The sequence below is a fragment of the Microtus pennsylvanicus genome, chromosome 12 (genome assembly GCF_037038515.1).
Source record: "Microtus pennsylvanicus isolate mMicPen1 chromosome 12, mMicPen1.hap1, whole genome shotgun sequence".
NCBI lineage: Eukaryota > Metazoa > Chordata > Mammalia > Rodentia > Cricetidae > Microtus > Microtus pennsylvanicus.
In genome coordinates, this window is record NC_134590.1 from 4,169,662 (window position 1) to 4,176,962 (window position 7,301).

The window sequence follows — 7,301 nt, forward strand, 5'->3', positions numbered from 1 at the left end:
AGAGAGAGAGAGAGAGAGAGAGAGAGAGAGAGAGGAGAGAGAGTTCAAAAAAATCACATGGTACAGCAGAAATGAAACTGAAAGTAAATTACTCAAAGCCCTGTTAACTTACCTAAGAGGGTGGAGGGCAGGAAGGCCATGAAGTGACTTTGCTGCCAGAGGGAGAGCAGTCCTCTCACTGTGGATAATTTTTACATTTTCTTTCCCTTTAAACTCTCTCCAGTGTTCTTGGCACAGAAAACGTCACAGCAAACCCAAGGCACCAACTTAGGGAAGTTACACAACCCAGGAGAGCTGCAAACATATTTCTCTCAAAGGAAAGTCCCCAGGCTTCTTCAGTGAAGAGCTTGAATGTTTTTAACACTTCTTCTAAAATGGAAAGCCTTCATCTAAAAACAGTTTTTAAAAGAAGCAATCAGAAAAGAATAGGTAGGAATAGTGAGATAGCTCAGTGGGGAGAAGGGCTCTAAAGACTCCAGCAGTGCCAGCCTGGTGACCCAGCTCTGTCTCTGGAACCCACACAGAGGTGGAGGGGACAATTTGTCCCCTCAGCTCTACCAGGGTATCCTGTCAGGTAGACACACAATACTAAACACATTTTTTAAAAAAGACAATAAGTAAACCTCTGGGAAGACATAGATTTCAAAAGGACCATAATTCGGGACACCAAATCAGTAGTAAAGCAGCTTAAAACTTCCAAGGAAAAACAATACAATGGAATTTGAATGTCTCATCTCACATGTTATCAGTGTCTGCTTTAAAGCATGACCTTTAGTGAACTGAGCATGTGAAACAGTTTAAAATACCACTGTCAACACAGCCAGTTTTCCTTTCTAATGTCTGCCGTATTGAGTGGCGAGCTCCTGCCTGTGAGGGACCAGCTGCTCAAGCAAGCCTCCTCCAGGAGCATCCTTAAAGCAGACAGGGTGGGAGCAGCTGTGTGAAGAGCTCTGATGACAACCAAAGCAGCCAGGGTTAAGGGACAGCAGCACTGAAGCCAGCCAAGCCCTCCTACCTTCCTTCCTGACATAAGGCATAAAACCTCCCAACTCCAGAAAAGGCAGGAAAACAAAACTTGCTAAACAAAGCTGCCAGAAGTTCTGTTATTCTTAGGAAAAACATTAGCATTCCAACACCATGGGAACCTGGATCCTCAGAACAATGGCATGCTCTAAACCCTGTGCCTTGAGATCCAGAAGCTTAGGCTTTGGGAATTAGGACAAAACAAACTATGGGGCTAAACCTCTGCCACATCAGTGTGGCAGACATTGCTGGAAGAATGGTCAAAAAAAATGTGAGCTGAAATTTCAATTGCAAATTTCTAGGCATGTCAATAAACATGATCAAATATTCCTAAAGTGAGAACATAGAAAGAGGCTTACACTAGTAAGGTGAAGACCTAAGAAAACCTACTTAGCCTCACAGACTACTGTAGTAAGGAGGCTGCTAGTTAGTTCCCAGCTGCTTACAGAAACTGTATTAATAGATGTAGTAGTAGGAACAGCGGGGCTGTGTCCCCAGCACCCCAGCCACTTGCTAGCTTATGCCCCGAAATAATTACACGGACACTGTATTATTTTAAACACTGCTTGGCCCATTAGCTCTAGCCCTTACTGGCTAATTCTGATATCCCGATCAACCCATCTCTAATAAACTGTGTAGCACCGGTCTTACGAAGAAAGATTCAGCATGTCTGACCTGGCGACTTGCTTCATCGCGTGCATCTGCCTGGGAGAGGGGAGCATGGCCTCTGAGCTCACTTCCTCTTCCTTCCAGCATTCTGTTCTGTTTACTCCTCCCACCTATGTTTTAACTTATAGGGCCAAGCAGTTTCTTTATTATAATTAACAAATGACCTTCCTCCATCAAATGGAGCCACCTCTGGAGACAGAAGAGCTGAATCTTTGCTGGTAGAAAACAGATTATTGGACATGAGTTAAATTAAGATTTAAGAGATAGTCAATAAGAAGCTAGAGCTAATGGGCCAAGCAGTAATTTAATTAACATAGTTTCTGTGTAATTATCTCAGTTCTAGGTGGCTGGGACAAACAAGCAGCTCTCTCCTCCAACAAACTGGCACCCATGTGACCAAGTAAAATCCACTTAAACCCTGAGAAAGCTTAGAAAGGAATCCTAGACACAAAAGAAAAGAGGTAAGCGTGGTTTGGTAGTGGCATTTTCTTGGGTGGGTTCTGTTTGCTAGAAAGAAGCAAAGGCATGGCTACTTTAAGAGAGGTTTTCCTGATTCAGCAGTAGCCGGAAAAAAGAAGTGCTGGCATTCTGGTCCATGCTGCGATTGAACCTCTGGCTCTTTCAGGAGGCCGAGCATTTAAATGGGGTTTGTAAACAGCAGGTTAAAGACTGCTTGCTGGCTCGACATAGATCCACTGCATACTTTGAACTGGGGCAGTGTGCAAGGCTCAGAGGCAGTGAATGGACCTCCTCTGTCATGTCAGACTAAACAGAACAAGCAGAAAGTCTGTATAAACCCTAGTAATGGCACAGCTTAAGTTTTTAAGAAGTGCTTAGCATTTTAAGAAGTGTTCCTGGACAGGAAAGATTTACAGATACACAATATGACAGGTTCAGACATAAAAGACTGCTAGATGAGTCATAGTATTGGATAAATGTATGTAGGCTTGGAAGAGAGAAGAAAATGAGTAAAACCACAGAGTAGAGACAGTCATAGATTATAGGAGTAAAGATAATAAAATAAATATTAAACTTGTAGGAATAAATAGCCCATATAAAGACAGGATATATATAAGGAGTCTGGATTATGTATGTTATTGTGTCTTCTTGAATTTTTTGACTGAGAAGGAGTTAAATACAGAAAGACATTTCATTGTATGTACTGCTAAGTTAAACTAACATAAAGGTATCTTGACTTCAGAATTTGAGTCTAAGAATATTTTGTTTTGGACAAGAGGTTCTTCTTTTGTTTCCACAGAGGATGAGAACCTGTCAGATCCTTCCAGACTAATGTGGTTTAATGGACCAAGACCCCCTAAAAAGTTGCCTTGAATACCCCTCAAAAAATTACTTCACCCAATAAACAGCAGGAAGAAGTTTGGGCAGATCTATGTGGCATAGGAGGTCCTTCTGTTTATGTGTTGCTTTCATTGGTTAATCAATAAAGAAACTACTAGGCCTGATAGGGCAGAACTTAGGTAGGTGGAGAGACAGACTGAATGCTAGAAATAAGGGCAGAGTAGCAGACACCATGGATCTCCTGCTTGAGACCGACACTGGTTAGAATCTTGCCAGTAAGCCACAGTCATATGGTGATACACAGATTAACAGAAATGGGTTAAATTAAGGTGTAAAACTTAGCCAATAAGAAGTTAGAGCTAATGGGCCAGGCAGTGTTTAAATGAATACAGTTTCTGTGTGATTATTTTAGGTGTAAGCTAGTCAGGCAGCTGGGAGGGAAAAAAAGGGTCCCCCACTCTCCGTGCAACAACTATGCCTATATTCCCAAATATTGTTTATAAATGTTTGTTTATATTTAAAGGGGGATATACTATAGAGATTTTCAAGGGTATGGATCTTAGTTTATAGATACAAATTGAAGGTCAATTTTGTTATATCGTATACATATATATTTATATATGTATTTATATATTTCTGCTCTTGATAAGGTATTATGTTTGTGCAGCTCATTTAAAAACATAATGTAATAGTCATCTATAATAGTCAAGTTTGTAGTCATGATAGTTAGGTTTCCTAGATGTACAGAGATAAATTTCAAACCTTTCAAAGACTATAGAATATGGCATTTAAAATGTTTAAGAATGTATGGCTTTTCATGACAATGAGACACATCTGCTTCTGGCAGCACCAGTCTACTTCAAGAGGAAGATGGGCATTGAAGAGTCTCCTTATGGAGTTGATTAGCCATTTGGGCAAGAAACTGCTTTTGAATGGACTGCTTGATGAACTGGGCATTCAGAACCCACAGAGAAATGACTGCTGAAGTTGCCTAAAGAAAGCTAGATTGCTCCAAAGCACAGAGCTGACTCCAGGCATCCAGTGTCTGAACAAACAGGAGCTCAACTAGGACACTACAATTTGTGCTGCTCATGTAAACAGACATCTTGAGGACAGAGTTGACAGTTTGTTGACTTGTGTCTAGTCGTACATACATTGGATGGTGTAGCATGAATTCTATTGGTCTTAATTATTAAAAAAAAAAACAGAGCTGGGTGGTGGTGATGCATGCCTTTAATCCCAGCACTCAGGAGGCAGAGGCAGGTGGATCTCTGTGAGTTCGAGGCCAGCCAGGTCTACAAGAGCTAGTTCCAGAACAGGAACCAAAAAAAAAACTATGGAGAAACCCTGTCTCAAAAAATCCAAAAAATAAAATAAAACAACCCAGAGAGAGGTATCTGGGGATGAAAGCTGAAGGACCATAAAAGCAAAGCAGAACTAGAAAATTTTCTTACCTCTACAAATGCTCAGGCCAAAGGAGCAATCCTGTCCTCAGACTGCCTGTGTCTCCACCAAACCTCAGATGGCCATTGGCTTCTGACATCTCCTGCGATATATACCTCTCTCCACCCCAGCCATATCACTCTGATCTCCAGGTCCCTAGTGTTGAGGTTAAAGGCATATGATCTCAAGTGTGTGAGCTTTATTTCTCTTTTCAGACAGACTCAATCTTATGTTGTTGTCCCCAGAGGCCAGAAATTTAATCTCATGTTGTTGTGCAAAAGCTGGACACCCATAGACCACCAACAGTCTTATTAATTATGAGTTTGAACCCAGTTCTTTTGTCCATCTGTCCTTTGTGTTTTCTTTGTTGTTATACACCTTAGCTGCTACTTCTAGAAGTTCAGACAAAGAATTTCCTGTGAAACCATCTCATTTCTATACCTTTTTTCTAATGTCTGGATCAGTCTGATTTACAAAAACTAGAATAACAGCTGGCTTGTTGTCAGCAGCTTCCACATCTATTAAAGCCTGGGCCCTGAAGTCGCCTATCCTTCTCTCTAAGAAGGCTGGTAGGGACTTCCCATTAAGAATTTTGGTCAAATTGGTGGGCCACCTGGCAGCAACTCTGAGCCTCCCACCCCCCACATACATTAGAATCTGATGATAGATTTTGAAGGCTTTCCTTAACTCCAGGTAAATTAAAATCCTATTTTGGTGTGGTCAGTGGGAAGCCAACAATAATGAGCGCTGGTTAGTGGTAAGGTTGCCATTGGGACCTGAAAATTCCTCAGGCGCTGTTTCGGGGAGCCTGTTTGTTCATCCCGGCCAACTAGATAGCTTAGACCCAAAATAACCACACAGAAACTATGTTAATTAAATCACTGCTTGGCCCATTCATTCTATTTTCTTATTTGCTAATTTTTATGTCTTAATTTAACCTATTTCTATTAATCTGTGTGTCACCATGTGGCAGTGGCTTACCAGATAAAATTTCCAGCATCTGTCTCTGGTAGATCCATGGTATCTCTCTGACTCTGCTTTCTTTCTCCCAGAATTCAGTTCCATCTTTCCTGCCTATCTAAGTTCTGCTCTATCAGGCCAAGGCAGTTTCTTTATTCACTAATCAATACAAGCAACACACAGAAAGGGCTCTCACATCAAGGTGCCCTGACTTTAGTTTATCAACCCATCATGGCATCCACTGTCTCTGAATTCCTTAAAGCTACTGGAGCGGGGTGGTGAGAAATTGCTATTGTCTTGCTGCATCACAAGAAATGAACATCCCAGTTTCTGGCTAGCATATGATGCTTATGCTGTGGCCCTAACTTTTGGCTTTTTATTTTAAGTCTAAATATTAACAATATAAAACATTTTATAAGCACAAATGTCACACAGTCAGCTCCATTTCACTGTAGCTGGTGCTTCTGGTGACTATCACCTAGCACTGGCATTTCTAAAACTGTTAAAACTGGCATTTCTTGAAACTGTACTCTCTTTGGGACTCTAGTCTCAGCTGTTCCCTGTGGTCCCTTTATGTCTTAAAAACAATTATTACCTGGGTGTCTCTTAAATTATGAAGTTTAACTGCTGAGCAATGTACAGACTTATGTATAAAAGCATTGAGGTGTAGCTTTATTACTTTAAAACCTATTTTTTATAAACCTTGTTTTCAGGACATGATATGACTCATCATATAAAAATCTATCCCAATCCAAACTATCTCAGGGATCTGTTATTGCCTACCAGTTGGGCCCACTCCACATGGTCATCTTTAATCAGGATGGTGGTGAAAACATGAGGCATTCATTTGTACCGGCACAGAATAAAGGCAATGCAGATATCAAAGAATATTTACCAGTTTATTGTTAAACTTACTGAACCAAAGTTCCAGCGTAGCACAGGTAGCGAGGAACAAAAGGGCCGAGCCGCCTCTCCGCGCACTCTTTATTGGCAGGGATTTGCCTGAGGCAAACCCCGCCCTCTAAAGGGAGCTGATTTAACCCCTTTATCTCCCCCTTTTGTCTAAATAAGATACAACTAAACCAAATATAACTATAACAATAATAACAAATGATAAATATAACAAACAATATTGAGAGCAAAAGTTTTGCTAAAGAGTAACTACAATTAAATAATCTTCAACTCCATCAAAGATCTGAGAAGGGAGTAAATATTACTTAACAAAAAAGAGATATCCAAAATGTGCAACAAATGACAGAGACAACTGACTGCCTGGGCAATCACCCAAAATCTCGTTTGCAATGTTGAGTCAACCAACTTTGGCTAAGGCCTAACATAACTGACATACCATTCTCAAATGCAAGGAACTTTCTTAGGATTATCCTACCCTGTCTTGGCAAGATAAGACAATCCTGTTTATATCTTAGTCAGTAGTTGAGGTATGGGTTTTTCTTAACCCAAAGGCCAGTTCTGCCAGGAAGACAAGCTCCCAGTGGAGTGTCTTTGGTGCTCAACGTTCTCTCGGGAGTAGAGTGGTGTTGCCAGGAGTAAATTGTGTCTCAATGGCACATAATTTTAGGTTAGATTAAAGGCCATTTTCTACAGCTCTTCAAAGAGGCTGAAGATTATACTATCTATACTGAAAATAATCTCTATGTATCTAAAAAACCTGATTAACCTAAAAATAATATGACAAACATGTAATTCTCAATACCTATCTAATTTGAAAACTAAGGGAATAAACAATTGTGCAATGTATGAAGACAATGATCTTCACTTGTAAACAATGTCATTACTTATCAAATGTAAACAATGTTATTACATAAATAGGACCAGAGGTAGAAATGTACATTGTGATATGATAGATGTATCCATACAATATAAGCATACTCTTATACCAAAATAGA